At 42.9% G+C, this 16082-nt stretch overlaps 1 long non-coding RNA gene across 2 annotated transcripts; it reads right to left on the bottom strand.

The window, feature by feature from the left end:
- Nucleotides 1–1952: 1952 nt before the first annotated feature.
- LOC102553798 (uncharacterized) lies at nt 1953–12605 on the bottom strand. Of its 2 annotated transcripts, none has more exons than XR_005506017.2 (4): nt 10729–12605; nt 4106–9476; nt 3339–3487; nt 1953–2938 (listed from the first exon to the last, which is right to left on the bottom strand). It is a non-coding gene; the product is annotated as an uncharacterized LOC102553798 (long non-coding RNA). The 2 variants fall into 2 exon arrangements; XR_005506018.2 differs by having other exon boundaries at nt 11704–12605.
- Nucleotides 12606–16082: the final 3477 nt, after the last annotated feature.

Genomic DNA, 16082 nt, shown 5'->3' with positions numbered 1-16082 from the left:
TTTCCTGTAGTGCTTCCCAAGGCAGACTGCAGAGTTCCTGTTTCTAAATATTGACACTGAGGAATCCATATACATAACGCCCAAGTCTTTAAACCCAAAGAAGAATAACGACTTTTCTAAAGATTTAAATAAAACTATGATTTTTTTTTTAAAAGAGAAAGGTAATTGCTGCTGAGGATATGTACACGAGGTTCCAAGCCTTTGCTTGAGTGCTTTCTACACCCAGGCGGTACCTGCAAAGCAGCACAGGAGATGGTCTGGCCCATCCAGGGTGCCTGTCACATAACCACTAACCCCAGCAGGTCATCCATCACATACACGCATGGAGCAGCGACATCTGGGGAGCTGACCGCCTAGGGCAAAATGCATGGAAGTCCACATAAGGATTCCTTTTTAGCGCTCAAACATAAAAAAAAATCACACAGCCAAGAGCTATAACTAGCTATTTAAAACAACTGGAAAATGCAGGTAAACTGAAAGAAAACAGACCATTCATAATCCCTTCCCACAGAAATAACACGTTAGTATAGATTTCTTCAGAAATTTTCCTTTTTGTTTTTTAAAGGCCACATTGTATGGTATACCTCCTGTTTTTATAAATCTAATACATTATGAGCATTCTTTCCACATCAATAATGTTTAGTCCATGGTATTATTTTATTAGTACCAATACTTCCCACAGACATTTTATAATCCATAATCCAGTTGATTTTACCAGATTCTCAATTGTTGAGTCCTTAGAAGCTCACACAAACAGGATTTCGTAGGTGATCCTCTATATAAATCTCCACTTGCTCATGTTTTACTTACAGCAATTATTCTGTATTAAGACATTAATGTTCTAATGGTTGGGGTGTAGACGAGTAGCAGAGCAATTGTATACTGTCTGTGGGGCCCGAAGTTCAGTTCCCAGCACTGACAAGAGATATATAGTTTCAAAGTGTTTAATACATATTGTCAAAATGCCCCCAGCCCCCGGGATTTTAATCAATTTACCTACCTATAGTTCAGTGTGATGGTCCGTATATATGCTCTGCCCAGGGGGTGTCACTATTAGAAGGTGTGGCCCCTCTGAAGTAGGTGTGTCACTGGATGTGAGCTTTAAGACCCTCATCCTAGCTGCCTGGAAGCTAGTATTCTGCTAGCAGACTTCAGATGAAGATGTAGAACTCTCAGCTCCTCCTGCACCATGCCTGCCTGGATGCTGCCATGCTCCTGCCTTGATGATAATGGACTGACTCTCTGAGCCTGTAAACCAGCCCAATTAAATATCATCCTTTATAAGCATTGCCTTAGTCATGGTGTCTGTTCACAGGAGTAAAACCCTAACTAAGACATTCAGAATGAGGGTTTCTATTGTTTTGTTTAGTTTTTAAACTTAGTTCTTAGAGGATTCTTTATGATGTGTTTTAATCATACTCATCTCTCCACCACCTCCCCCAAAATTATTGATCCCTTCCCTATCCACCTAACTTTGTGTCTTTTTGATGTATTAAGAAACAACAGTTTCTTAAATATGCCTATTGAGTCTAAGTTATGCTGCCCATGCATTCTTGAATGTGTGGCCATCCATTGGAGCATGGTCAACCTCCCAGAGGCTACACTCTTAAAGAAATCTAACTCCCCCTCTCCAGGCAGCTAACAATTGACAGCAGTTCCTCAGCTAAGGTTAGGAATTCATGCCCACCTCCCCTCTCCACAATGAGATTTGGTTTGGATTGAACGTCACAGGTCGTGTACTTGCTGTCACGACTGCTGTGAGTTCCCATGTGCAACTGCCCTGTTGTGTCCCTAGGATAATTTCTTTGTAACCATCCTCCACTCAGCTCTTAGACACTTCCCACTTCCTCAATGATCCCGAACCTTGGAAGGAAGAGGTGTTGTAAGAGCCTGTACTTACTTACCAGGCGAAGGTCACCTGATGTGGTTGGTCAAGGAATTAAGCCAAGCTCAGGTTGGAGAGGTCACAGCAAGACTGAGGGTGTGACAATGTTATTGATTTGTTATACCCTTATCAGAAACAGAATATGGTGCTGATTGTCAGGATCAATACAATTGTAGTTGCCGGGATACAATGACAATTGCAAGCTATGCAGGGTGCACAAGATCAATGTCTAAGACCAAGTGTCGTGTGAGCCTTCCATGCTTCCTTGTCTTCAAAGAGAACATACAGAGGAACACAAAGTGGCCTGAGGGAGTGGCTTGGTTTCTCAGGAACTGAAAGGCACAGTGGCCCAGGAGCCATGGACTAATCTGAAAACCCTATGAGGCATGCCTTTCCTCAGAGCATGACCTCGAGGGCAAGCCAACTTCATGATTCCCCACAGGGTGTGATACAGATGTTCTATTTATGACTGAGCATCCCACATTTGGATTCTTTGGCAAAATCAAAATCCTGTTTATCCCAGAGTCAATCTAATGGTCTTCAATAGCCTGAGTCATACATTGCTTTTCTCTGTTAACTTCAGAAACCACAAGTATAGACTCAGAAGAAAAAAAAAAAGAACAAAAGAAAAGAAAAAGGATGGTGATATGTTCTCCCATTTACTAAAGAAATAGATGTTGGACCATGGAGACAACCCTCCAGGCACTGCCATCTCCTAATATAGTCATATAACAGGCTCAGGAGGGCGAACCCAACTACCATCATTCATTCCAGAACGGTGGGCATATTGGTAACTTTCCTCATCGATGTGATCAGATATGTGTAATAAAGCAATATCATGAAAGACCAGTTCCAGGACACAGGCTATGATCCAGGGAAAGCAAGGAGGTAGGATGGAGAGATGGCTGGCCATGTCGTGTCCATAGAACCAGAGACTGATGAAGACTCATCTCACCTCATCCTCTTCACTGAGTGCGGGATTCAGCCCACGGAATGGTGCCAAGTCCAGTCAGTACAGGTCTTCTCGTCTCAGTTAACCCAGTATAGAGTCTCCTGCACAGACATGCATGGAAGTTTATTTCCTAGGTGATTCTAGGTCCTATCAAGTTGACAACATTAAATGTCACAGTGGGGCATTGTGGGTTATCATGAGTTAGGGTTAGAGATATGTCATTTTCATAGCTAACATGGACCAGCAGAAACTGTTCATGCCATGTCTGTTCATGCCATCCCTCATATCTAATACTTAGTCAACTTCTTCTGATAAAGTCTCCCCTCCCCCCAGCTGAGAGCCTCTGGGGAACTACCCCTCAGGGGTGTTGCCAGTCTCACAGACTTATCTACACTTCTGACCACTTACACTATTTCTTTTCTGGTCAAGTAAACTTGACTGTTAGGGATCTCAATGTTTGCATAAAATTTTTAAGGGATTTCAAGGAAATGTAGAACTCACAGTGGCATGTTCAGGCCTACTCCTCCAGTCACCAGGGGAGAAAAAAGTGTCTCCCGCAAGTGGGGTCCAGCAGAGGGAAAGAGAGAAGAAAAGATGGATTGGCTGAGAAAGGCAGGAGACACTCCTGTGTGTATCGCATTTGATGACAGCTTTGGTGAGTGTTAAGGAATCATGGAAGGCCTTGAAGGAAGGAAGTATTGTGAGCTTCTTTATTATGAGAAAGACCACTCTGGCATCTCTAACAATAATAACAGAAGGGAGAAAACAGATGCAGAAAGACCAGGAGAGGCTACTTGCATAGCCTGAGGCCAAGAGCATTAAGCCCCTCCCTCGGTAAGTTCCAAACCGCTCTTCTCATCTGTTATTTCATATTTTGTTCACCGCCTGGCTCCCTCACCAAACAATGAGCCCATGAAAAAAAACAAACCAGGACTGGTTTTCACGGATACATCCCGCCATTAATACCTTCCATAAACAAGTGGAAACGGGTGGAATCCACACAGGATTATTTAAGTATGAATGGCATCCTTTTCTTCTGGAAGAGGCTAAAACATGCGCAGACAGTGACAGCCTTCATATGCATAGGTTCCGCAGCTGTGGATTCAACCAAGCTCGCATCAAAGACATTTGGAAACTGTCGTCTACACAAATGTATCATGTTCCTTTTCTTATCCTTATTCCCTAAACAATAAAGCACAGCAACTATTTACATAGTGTTGGTATTGTCTGAGGTGTCCAACAGGAATCTATAGAAGATTTAAGGATACAGAAAGAGGAGTGCAGGTTATAGGCAATCACTGCCCCATGCCTTTTCACATAAGGGACTTGAGCATCTATTGACTTGGATATCCCTGAAGGTCCTGGGTCCAATCTTCCCATGGATACTGAGAAACAAATCAGGTAGGTCAAGACAGGAAGATAGAAACGTCTACATTAATGATCTGAAGTTGTTTAATCCCTGGAGTTTATGTTATGAAGCTACCCTCCTTGTATCTATTTTTATTTTATTAGTTCTGCTCAATGTTTTTTAAATGACCACCCTCTTTACAGATGAGGCACTGAGATGCTCGGCGAGATTAAGTGTCTTACCAGCATCACACAGTCAGGAAAGAAGACTTGAGCTGGACCTAGCCAAACTGAGCATGACTTTCTGTCAGTTCTTAGATGGGACAGGGCAACTAGAAAGCTCTGTGGGCCTCAGGATACCAGCTCAGTTCCTAAACTGAAGATAAGCATCCAAACATTTGAGAAAAAGGCAGGACACTTCAACATCCAGTATGAGCAGAATCTAGTGTCAAAAATCCCTTCCCATACTGGATGAAAGTAAGTAAATGAATTTAACTTAGATATACACAACATGGAGAGAAAGGAAAAATACCATCCAGGCCTCATGGCACACATTTGTAATCCCTGAATTTGGGAGCTGCTGGGGCAGAGGAATTTCAAGTCAGAGGCCAGCCTGGGATACATAATAAGATCCTCCTCCTGCTGCTGCTGTTTTAAAAACTACCCAGAAAAGCCAATAGAAAAATACTGCACAAGACTTGAGTTTTCAAAGGCACCCTTGGAAAAGCCAACTTCTTGCTCTTGAGTTTCTAGACCCTTCTATGACCTTAAACGAACACTCAGATCTATTCCCCATCTCACCAAGAAACTCATCAAGTTAATGATCATGAGTTGACTGAAAAATAAATCTTGACCCAGGACAAAAGCACATCTTTTATGGTCGAATTTTGTTTTCTTCACTTCAAATCTGTGGGTAGACTTTTAAATAAACTGTTTTTCTCCACTGGGTTATGGAGCTCACATTTTCACTACTTGGAAAAATTTATGGCTTCACAGTGTTTGGCCTTCTTGGAATCTAGCTGTCATTAATTCCTCCCCACACAGGGGTTATAACTTGTTGCCTACCTCAAGGCAAAGATCTGAAGCTTGATTCTGGCTCCCCAGATCTCTGCAAGTGAGAGTTTCTGAGGAGCTGGAGAACTGGTTCCTGATCACGTTTCTTTAAATTTAAAATCATCAGGCTTGTGTGGAAGGAGACTAGAAGCTAAAAATATAATCCAGTTGGGTGAGGTCTGGAATACAAAACCCAGGGTGGACAGCAATGCCCAACCCAGCCAGGAGGATTCTGGCATTCAAGTTTCCCTTCTCAGAAGCATACAAGATACAGTTGTGCTCTGAACACTCACTGCAAGCCAAGAAAACACGGGAAACTGGAAACTTGCTGTCTTCTCAATGGCTCTGATTGAAACCAGATAGGGCTAGTCCTTTCTCTAAAGTCAGCGAGAGTCCCTTATCCTTAGAATGAAATGTATGTTTCTTGGATTTGGGAAATGTCACTCACAATCTGCTGCATTTTGACTACATGACCAGGTGCATATGGCACACACACACCACACATATGCACACCACATGCATGTACACACGAACGCAGGCACAAACCCTTCTCTCCTTCTCATGCTCTGTCTCTGCCAAGCTGCCTTCTAGGTCCTATTCCCTTTTGCAGCAATATGACCTCCAGCAACAAACAAGGGTCATTTCCTCAGAGAGCCAGGCTTTGATGATGCTGGGCCATTTAGGTTGGAGCTGTGATCTGACTCCTTCAAAAGCCATGTGGTTCTGAGAGAAAAGCAAGGAGTGGGAGCAGACCCACCAAGATCACAGGATCTGTGACTAACCGAAGCTGCTAGTGGAGAGGACATGAAGGCAACACTGGCTTTTTTTTTTTAAACACCAGTTGAACACAGGAACGCCCAGAGGCAAAAGCAACTCGACTTATAATAAATTAATACAACTGCCTATTGGTCCTGGGTCTGTTGTCAACACAGCAGACTGAACACAGCTCCACTTGCAGAAAATCAGCAGATGCAAGCCTCCGGATTTTACACTTAGGCATGTGCCCAGCCAGATTCCTGGGACCAGACACTATGAATTATTGGGATCTCACTATCAGTGGTGTGTTTAATTGGGAACATAAGTCACCTTGCTTCATGAGAGAATTTTATGTATCCCACCCAAGAATGGGTTAGCTGGTATAATATTAGAATCATAACAAAAAGGCAGTACCATCTTCCTGAGACGAAACAAGAGCGCCTCCATATCTTCTCCTTCGATGTTGTCCTACGTATGAAAACATGAAATGTTCTTCTCCGTATATTAATATCCGCAGAAGTTACTTTCTTGACCCAGCCACCGTACACTGTGGCAGGAGATTGGAGGCTGGAGATGGAAGCCTCAAGATTAGCACAAGAGAAACCAATTGGCAGAGAAAGACTGGACAGCCGTTCCTCACCTGGGCTTCACATACAGAGCGAAATATTACATGAGAAAAGACTTTGAACCTCCAAATGGGAAGGGTAGCATTACCTGAAAGACCTGTGAAGGCCACGCCCTGAAGAGAGGCAGGGCTTTGGGAGCTTTTGCCCTGAGCGCAATAGTCAGCTTCTGAGTGCTCTCCCTGCCTTAAGAACTGTCTTGTTTCTAACTCTATGTCTCGTCCTGGGACACGGGAGCCTGGATTTGGGTGGCCTCAGATCCAGCACCTGGCCCTGAGCGTGGTTTGTTTTTGGTTTTTTGAGGGTGGGTTGTTTGGGTTTTTTGGAGGGGGAGATATTTGTTTGCTTGTTTGGTCTTTCCTTCATCTCTGTATCTCTTTTTCAGATATTCTCTTAGGCTAAAGCAACCTCCTGGACACCCTGGGATGTCACCCTGTCTTCCCTTCACGCCTATTTTAAAAGGCCTGGTTCTCTCTGTATCACCCTCTCCAGGCAGCTGTTTGGGGGATTTTGTTCTTAGTGTCCTCTCAAGCTCTAATAAAGTAGTCCTCCAGCTTCCTTCTCAGTCTGTTTTGTTTTATTAACAAGATTTAGAACCCAAAAGGGAACCTCAATCTCCCCATAGCACTGTTTTCACACAGTTGCCATACATTTGTGAACTTTTATTATAACATTTTTTGCTGAGTCACGCATTATAATTTCAAAATATTCTATGTTTAGCTTTAAAAATTCTTTTGAGGAGTATGAAAAGCAATAAAATGAAGAAAACTAAAAAAAAAAAAAAGTAAGTTGACTACAATCATCTCAAGTCAGAATGATTAGCACTACAAGTCTTTTATACTTTTTATACCCATGCTAGGCAAGGGCCCTACCACTGAGCAACATCCCTAGCCTTCCTAGCCCAGCTCTCTAATACTGAAGAACAGAAAACAGGCCACCAGACAATAATGACTTAGAACTGGGGATCTGTATGCTGTGTAAGTGTATTGCCTCTTCTAGAATGTACACTGCAGAGGAAGAGAAGAGAGGGGCTAGAGAGGTTGTTCATTGGTTAAGAAAACGTACTACTCTTCCAGAAGACCCAAGTTCAGTTCCCAGCACCACCACGTTAGTGGTTCTCAACCTTCTGGAACTCTAACTCCAGGGGGTCTAAGAAGTCTGGGCTCATGGGCACCTGCACTCAAGTGCACATATGTTCACAAACACACACACACACACACACACACACACACACACACACATACACACACACACAGAATTAAAAGTAATTTAAAGATTAAGTTTTTTGTTTGTTTTTAAGGAAAAGCAAGAACAGGAAATAGGTCTCCTGTTTGGTAAGGGCAGACAGTAAGGAAGTAATTTAGAGTTAATGAACTAATGTAAGACCCAATTCAACAGTGAAACAAACTTGGGGAGTGGGGGAGAGTGAAATAAGTCCATTGGGGACAAAGTTCCCAAATAGCCAGAGGGAAAGCAGGAACTTCAAAGTCAGCAGGAGAAATGAATAGGGTGTGAAAGTCAGATGAGCTGGGTCCTGCTTCCCCCCAGATTCCCCAAGAGATCTGGAGAGCATCCACAGTCAACAGCAGATGGGAACACTGAAGAGGGAGGCTGGGCAGGGCTGACAACTGAAGCAGAGTAATGAAGAAGGAAAGGAGCAAAGAAGGGTGGGGTGGTCCAGCCAGAGAAGCGAAGCAGAACATGCTAGCAGTTTGTCAATTTTATCTTCCTCTTGGGCCTCTCGGAAGATAAGAGAGGTCAAGCTCTGTCGGTGAGGGAGGGTATCATGCAGACACCGCAGGGGGAGATTTCTGCTGGGATTCTCCCCACACTTGCCAGAGAGATAGTGAGGCAGAGAGCCTGCGGTGTGATTGGGGTAGCTTCATAGCTATCTTCATCATCATTTAGATGCTAGGAGACAGAACCACTTCTCTTCCAGGGGAGGTATGTAAACACGCAAAAATAATTTTGTGTCAATTCTGTTTTGCAGGTCAAGGTTGGATATGACATTCTTCCAATGTGAACATTTTAAAAAAACCCTCAGGGGTTGGAGATTTAGCTCAGTGGTAGAGCGCTTACCTAGCAAGCACAAGGCCCTGGGTTCTGTCCCCAGCTCCGAAAAAAAGAAAAAAGAAAAAAAAAACCCTCAGACATCTCAATAGTGTGAGGGAAGTACCAACAATTTTGGAATATATACCCAGAGAGTAAACGTGAGACAAAGGATTAGAAAAAGAGGGATGAGCTGAATTCCTCATGGAGTAATTCCCCTTTAGAGATAGTAAGGTATAGGAGAATACTAAAATTATATGACTGGAGAATGGTTGAAAGGTGGATGGATAGATGGATGGATGGATGGATGGATGGATGGATGGATGGGTGGATGGATGGACAGACACATGGATGGATAGATGGACAGACACATGGATAGATAGATAGATGGATCCACTGATCTAGACAAGGAGATTTCTGAAATATAAATAAACCTAAAAAAATAAAGACAGGTTGGCAAGATGGCTCGGCAGGTAAAGGCACTCGTGCTTAAGCCTGACGCCTGAGTTTGATCCCTGTAGTAGAAAGATAGAACTGACAGCTGCATGCTTTTTTTTCTACTTAGAAACAAACGAATTTATTATGAAGTATGCCAAACAGAAAGACTAGGGAGACTTCCAGAAATATAGTGTGAGCATCTTGCCTGAAGAGTTTAGGAAGACCTCACCCAAGCCGGGACAGTCCCTCTTCACTTCTCCTTGATGCTGTCTGCCATGGTGAGCTGGTCGAAGAGCTTCTCCATGTTGCGATTTTCCGGAGCCCCCATCCTACACAGGTTGGTCATGTAGCCACCCATCTCGAGGATTTCTACCTGTTGTGGCAGAAAATGGCACTTCAGGAAGTTGAACAGATAGAGGTCACCTTTGCTGTTAGCCAGGTTATAAAGCTGCAGGTGGCGTCTGCATGTATGCCATGGCATGTACAGGCACTCAAGTGCACACATGCACAAACACACACTGAATGAATGAATGCATGCATGCATGCATGAATGAATAATGAATGAGTAATGAAATGGTCAAAGGACAAGAACCAGGTACACAAAACTTGTCTCAATGTTGTAAAAGTCTAAGGAAAGACACTATAATCTTTTTAAGGTAGAATTTTACATAACCTCTGTAACAACAAAACTCAAACATATTTGTGTAAGCAGTCCAGTCCATATCAAAATAAGAAGAGGCCAACACAGCTGGGCTGGTTAACACAGATGAACCAGTGAGCCAGTAACATCTGCCAAACGAATGCAGAGATGACTCCAGAGGCTGTAAGTCGAGAAGGCCAGGGGGAAGCACATGAGAAAGATAGAAAGAGGAAGCAGAATTAGGGAGCGAGAGTGAAGACAAAGGGGTCTGCAGGTGGGATAATAAGAAATTAAAAAATGCTAAAGAAACCCTAGCATGAGATACACAGCCCAGGAAACAAGAATTAGATGCATGAATACATAGAAGGGTAGGGAATCTTTATTTGAAGACCAAGCCAGCCTACAGCCTGGGAAGGGGCTGGCTGCCAACCTCACTGTTCAATCTTGCATGTGCGCATGAAAGACTGACTCTCTCAGCTCCAGGTTCTGGCCTTCAGTCTTGCAGGCTCAAAAGCTGAATGTTGCCAACTATGGGACAGGATCCAGGGCTTAGGCTCACAAAGACAGATAAAGCAGGACATCATTTTGTATACACAGACACACTTTCTTCCTGCAGGCGGTCTTTGAAAGTAAGCAAAAAACAGTTGGAAGTTCTCTCAGAGAAGATGGTGTTGCCATAAAAAGAAGTCACGGAGAAACAGGATTAAACTCCTAGATGGAGGGGCATAAGCCTTTGGCATTTGCTAGCTGTGTGGCCTTGAGCAAGTGGTTTAATCTCTGTGTCTCGTCTATTAAATGGAAAATTCTGATACATAAGAAATCACACCAAAATTAAGCAGTGTAAGACAACTGCCATTTATTTTGTTCACATATCTGCTATTATGTACTACACATGGTGTTTGCTAAAGTGTTCAAATACAGACTGGGGGACCTATTACATGACGTTATGAGGGGACTCAGTCAGCGTTAAGGACTCTGGATTCACCTTTTGGTCATGGGCTTGTCTCGAGACTTCCAAGTGCTCTTTAAATCTCCATGGCGAGATCCCAAGAGCACGCATCCCTGGAAACAGAGAGTAAAAGCTGCCATCTTCTTATGCTTGGACCAGAGGTTCACACATGTCCTATTCTATCAGCCAAACAACTACAGGGCACAGATTCTAGCCACCCAAAGCTCCCAATATGTCTGCTATGCTGGTGGTTCAAACCAACTAGTGCATAAAAGTGTACCCTTCTTTAAATGTTTCTGATGTGTGTTTGTTGTGTTGTTTGAGACTATTCAACACTGCTTTAGGGAACAAGAAAACACAAGATGCATGGCATTCCCAAGATATAGTAAAATGTAACCCTATGCACCATACTAACACAAATGCACACGCATGTGATAAATATATTCAGACATACTGAACATGCTCTTCTTATACTTTCTAAATTAAAGAGAGAAAGTAAACTGGGAATGGTGTTCACACTTGCCATTCTAACCCCTGGGAGCATGAGGTAGGAGGACCATGAGTACAAGGTCAACCTTAGCACATAGCAAGATTGTGTATGAAAAGAAATAAAAATTTAAAAGACAGTATTTTAAAAAGGAAAGACAATAGCAAAATAACAGAAGTCTTCTAAAAGACAAAGGATAGAAAGACCAACTAGCACTAATATGATAGAGTAAAACATAAAACCATCACTATTCATGAGGGCTAATTTAACTGCTCACTGTTGACACCCATCTTGGCCCCTCCTGTCATCTGCCCAAAGCTGTTCAGAAGACTAACTGGCATGCTGCAGTTGTCTCTTTCCAATACAGCAAATGTTTGTCATCAAGCCCAGACACGTTCTGTCAACTTACTTCAACCTCAGCTCCAGTTTCTGTAACCACATGATTCACAGGGAAGGCTAATGCAGTAGACAGCCGCGTGACCATCAAATGCTTCAGGCACCTGAACATCACACAGATAACTTACCCCACCCAATTCTTTCTCCTTCAGTTGTCAGTTGAAGTGTGTCCTTCCTCTAGACATGATGAAATTCTAATTCCAAGGACTGTATGGAACCCCAAGGACCTGTGAATATGACTTTCCTTCAGAAGTAGGGTCTTTGTCGATGTAATCAAGTTAAGATTGTAGCATATTAGATTGCTGAAGCATTAAATCTAATCACCGGTGTCCTTTCAAGAAGAGACACTGAAATACACACAAAGAAGACCAAATGGGGTGGAGGCAAAGATGGGGGTGCTACAGCTACATGCTGAAAACCTCTAAAGATTGCTGGCCAGAACCGGAAGCTAGACAGAAGCAAGAGGGACCCTTGCCTAGGGCCTCAGGAAGGGGTCAGCACTTTGATTTCGCACTCTCAACCTCCCAAACTGTGAAAGAATGACCATCTATTCTTCTATGCAACAAGCCATGACAGACAGGACATAAGGTGGAGTTAAGGGTAACAGATCAAATAAACAAATGAATACATAAATAAATAGCAGGGAGAACAAAATGAAAGAAGCATAAATGAAGAAGGTCAAAGAATTAAATCTGAATTATCAAATGTAAATCTGGGAGGTCACAAAATCAAATAAGGAGATAACGATGGCAGGAGCCCCCCATCTAAGAGCATGCGCTGTACCTCCAACGCGCTGTGTGCTTTTCCTCATCTCCCAACCGCACCAAGATGAGAAAATCATCTGGGAGACATTCCATAATTTATCAGGGGTAGCATAGGGGAACAACACAGCTAGACTCCAACCAGACCTGTTTGGCTCAAAAGCTTTCATCTTTCCCAGGTTATCCCTCGGCCTTCTGCTAACACGAATGTCCCAGGAGAGGAGGGAGACAAAGTCAATCGATATTTTTAGGAAAGTATATGCATAAGAAATTGCAAGGAAAAAAAAAACCTAGAAAAAGAGTTCCATCAGAGAAGACAATAGTGGCCACCCCCTCCTCCTCCTCCTCCTCCTGTCCTCTTCCTCCTCCTCCTTCTCTGTCCTCCTCCTCCTCACCCTTCTCCTCCTTCTCCTGTCCTCCTCCTCCTCCTCCTCCTCCTCCTCCTCCTCCTCCTCCTCCTCCTCCTCCTCCTCCTCCTTTCCTTTCTTGTCTCTTCATCTTAAACTTCCTGTGCGGATGCTCAGTAGATAAGCAAGGCATGTCTGGGAGACATGCAGTACCTGGATGAACTGGGAAACAGAAGGACAAACCCTTCCTAACTGGCTTCCTTTATGATGCTACAAGCAGCATCGGTGAGAAAGGACTTAGAGGAGTGCTGTGGGGGAGGGGATGGCATTGAGGGAAGTAAATCCAAGTGACTCCCAAGTCCAAACATTTAGCATCCCTCACTCATTAAGAACAGATAGCCGAAAAGTTACTTACTAACAGTCTCTGTGAAAGGCACTGAGCCAAGGAGGTTTAAGAGCTGCAAAGAGAATGAGGCTACTTTGTTAGTAAAAAGGAAATAATTGATACTGACTTATCAAAATGAAGGATGCTTTGCTGAGGTCTACTGCGGATAGCCGAATTTTCTTTCATTAAGAAATACACACACACACACACACACACACACACACACACACACACACACACACACGAAGAATGACGGAGCTGATGAACCCTCCTGGCTTTGGAAGGCTCTGAGAGTGGTGTGACATGTTTAAAAACTGATACAAAGAAAACTGAAAGGATGGAAGGAAGCCAAATCTGTATTTTAAGAAAAAATGCTCCCGGCCATGGTTATATAAAATGCTGAGAGAAATGGGAAGAAGACTGGAGCCAACATACAACACTGAGAGATGTCAGGTGACGAGAAGAAAAGGGGATCCAAGAAGGATGGACTTTCTTCCTGTGGTTACTCAGTGTTCAGAACCAAAGAATGCAGTGAGAGTTTAGGGGAGACAAGGACTGCAGGGGTAAGGGGCCGTGTAAACTGTGAGCTGGAGAGACGGCTGAGCACTAAGTTGCTCTCCTGGGGGACCTGGGGTCACATCCTACAATCCTTATCAGGCCTTCACACTTACCTGTAGCCGCAGCTCCAGGGGACTAGCTCTCTCTTCTGCCCTCTATGGGAACAGACAGACATGCTCATGCAAATGTTCCTGCCTCGCAACTCACACACAAATTAATATAAAGTAATAAATTCTTAAATGTTAGACATGTCTTCACCCCAGCTCTAAGTTTTGGGCTTTCTTAGAGTTCAATTTTCCTTTCCTTCCCCCCTCCCATGTGTCTGCACCTCCCTCTCTCCCTTCCTTCCTCCCTCCCTCCTTCCCTCCCTCCCTTCTCCCTTTCCTCCCATCTTCTTCTTCTTCCTTTGTTTTACACAATTTTCTTAACCTCTCTGTGTCTGTTTCTTTTCGAGAATAAAAGTAAAAGGAAGGAAAGACTCCTGCGTGGCTTCACCTCCTCCCAACCGGATGCTCTTGCAGAGTAAATCAGTTGAGTATGGTGTTTTCAATTGAGCCCTAGCTCATGGGGAAGGATCTAAATGTTCATTATCATAATTGATTGTGTATAATAACCTTGGGAGATATAGACCAGATAGCCCTGAGAGAGAAACTGCCAACAGTATACAGGATATGTCTGAAGAATTGTTTCAAAGGTGGAGGGTAGGGGAAAAATGCCAAGAAAGAGGTGGGCCCATGCTAAGAAATAAAAGAAAAAATAGCTCTTAAACAATCTATTGAATAAATTCAACTCAAAAAATGCTGTGGATTGCCTAAGCGATGAAAGGGAGGGTCTCTGGGGGTGGGGGCAGACTCTTCTTTGGGGTCCCATCGGAGACAATGCAGCCTGTCTAGGAGCCAACCTTCAGCAGCGCAGCATCGAGGGCCACGATGGGGCTCTCATTGAAAGCCTAATGACATCCGACTGAAGACAGGAAACACAGTGACGATCTGAGGTCACAACCTAAACACACACCTATGAAGGGCAGTTCAAGTACAGTATGCTTATATCCTAGACCCTCCCAATGAAAAGAATGCAATGGTTGCATATGCGTTGACAAGGGGGAGTCCTTCACATGGTGTTTAATGACAAAGTGCAGAGCACCATACATATTAGATTACTCTACTTTACGAAAATGTCTTATATGATTATATGTACATAGCGGAACCAGATACAAGAGTCTAGAAGATGAAGCCTGGGTGCTGAATGGCTTTCTTTCTTTGATTACTTATCTGATGGAAGGGAAACTTTGCTTTTTTATTTTAATTGTGTTGGGAATTCAGGGACCCTACTCAAGCAAGCAGAAAGCATGCTTGGCATACACAAGGCCCTGGGTTAAATGTCACTGCAATAAATAAATAAGGAAAGAAAGAAAGACCAACAACAAAAGTAAAGAGTAGCAATAAAAAAACAAGCTTGCAGGTCTACCACTTAAGGAAGTAACCTTGAACAAATACTTGCTTATCTATGCCTCAGTTTACCCATCTTTAAATGTCTAATAATCTGACATGGCTGCAAGGAGGACACATGCAAGTATGAACAGTATGCATGACACTGGGAACTGAGTTCACTATCCAAAGCTCTCCAGGTCTGTGCTACCAAACCTCTGTGACGCTCTCGAGGCTTTCCGGCACCAGCAGGAGTCATTTCAGAGACTTAAAAAACCCAAATGGAGAAAAGCAGAGTTCATAATTTGTCAACATGAAGAGGACTTTTGTGGAATTCTTTCACACTGGTTTCTCTGGGACAAACTCAGAACTATTTTGTACAGTTTTCCTCAAAGCTCAGTAGGAGGCTTAGCCTTCATCCTGCTCAATCTCTGGGCTTCCCACTGTTGAACGTTCTGATCCCAGGTCAGAGTATACCTTTAGCTTTCCTCTTGCATTCTCAACCCAAGCCTATCTTTTTAAAAGTATGTGTACCTGCCTATTTCTTGCTAAGCTAGGTCTGAATGTTTTTAATTAATATTATAAATGGAGTGTTTTTCCCATTACATTTTAAACTTGATCTTCTTCGCATACAAGGAAGCTTTGAGGATGAATCCCACCAGATATTAAAATGTTATCCATGGAGCTAAAAGGATTAGAAGTAGTTTGTTAAAGGAAAAAAAATGAGAAGATTAAGTATAGACAAGAGAATTTAAAAATAACTTTATAACACATATGGGGACCTAGTATATTACACGCAGAAGGGAAATGAATTAATCTGTAAATTACAATGCAAAAACTAGTTATCAGTTTAGATAAATATAGATTCCTTTCCTCAGGCTTTACACCAAGTTAATCTAGATTAATTAGAGACTTTAATAAAACTATTAAATCAGATTAATCAGTGACTTAAAAGATAAAGCTATTATAGGAATAACTGAAATTTAAAATTCATTAATTTTAAATCATGGTAAAAAGAAATGGTTTCTA

Source organism: Rattus norvegicus, chromosome 6 (genome assembly GCF_036323735.1).
Source record: "Rattus norvegicus strain BN/NHsdMcwi chromosome 6, GRCr8, whole genome shotgun sequence".
Classification (NCBI taxonomy): Eukaryota; Metazoa; Chordata; class Mammalia; order Rodentia; family Muridae; genus Rattus; species Rattus norvegicus.
The sequence above is the reverse complement of the archived record's forward strand: the minus strand, read 5'-3'. Positions and strand labels throughout refer to the sequence as shown.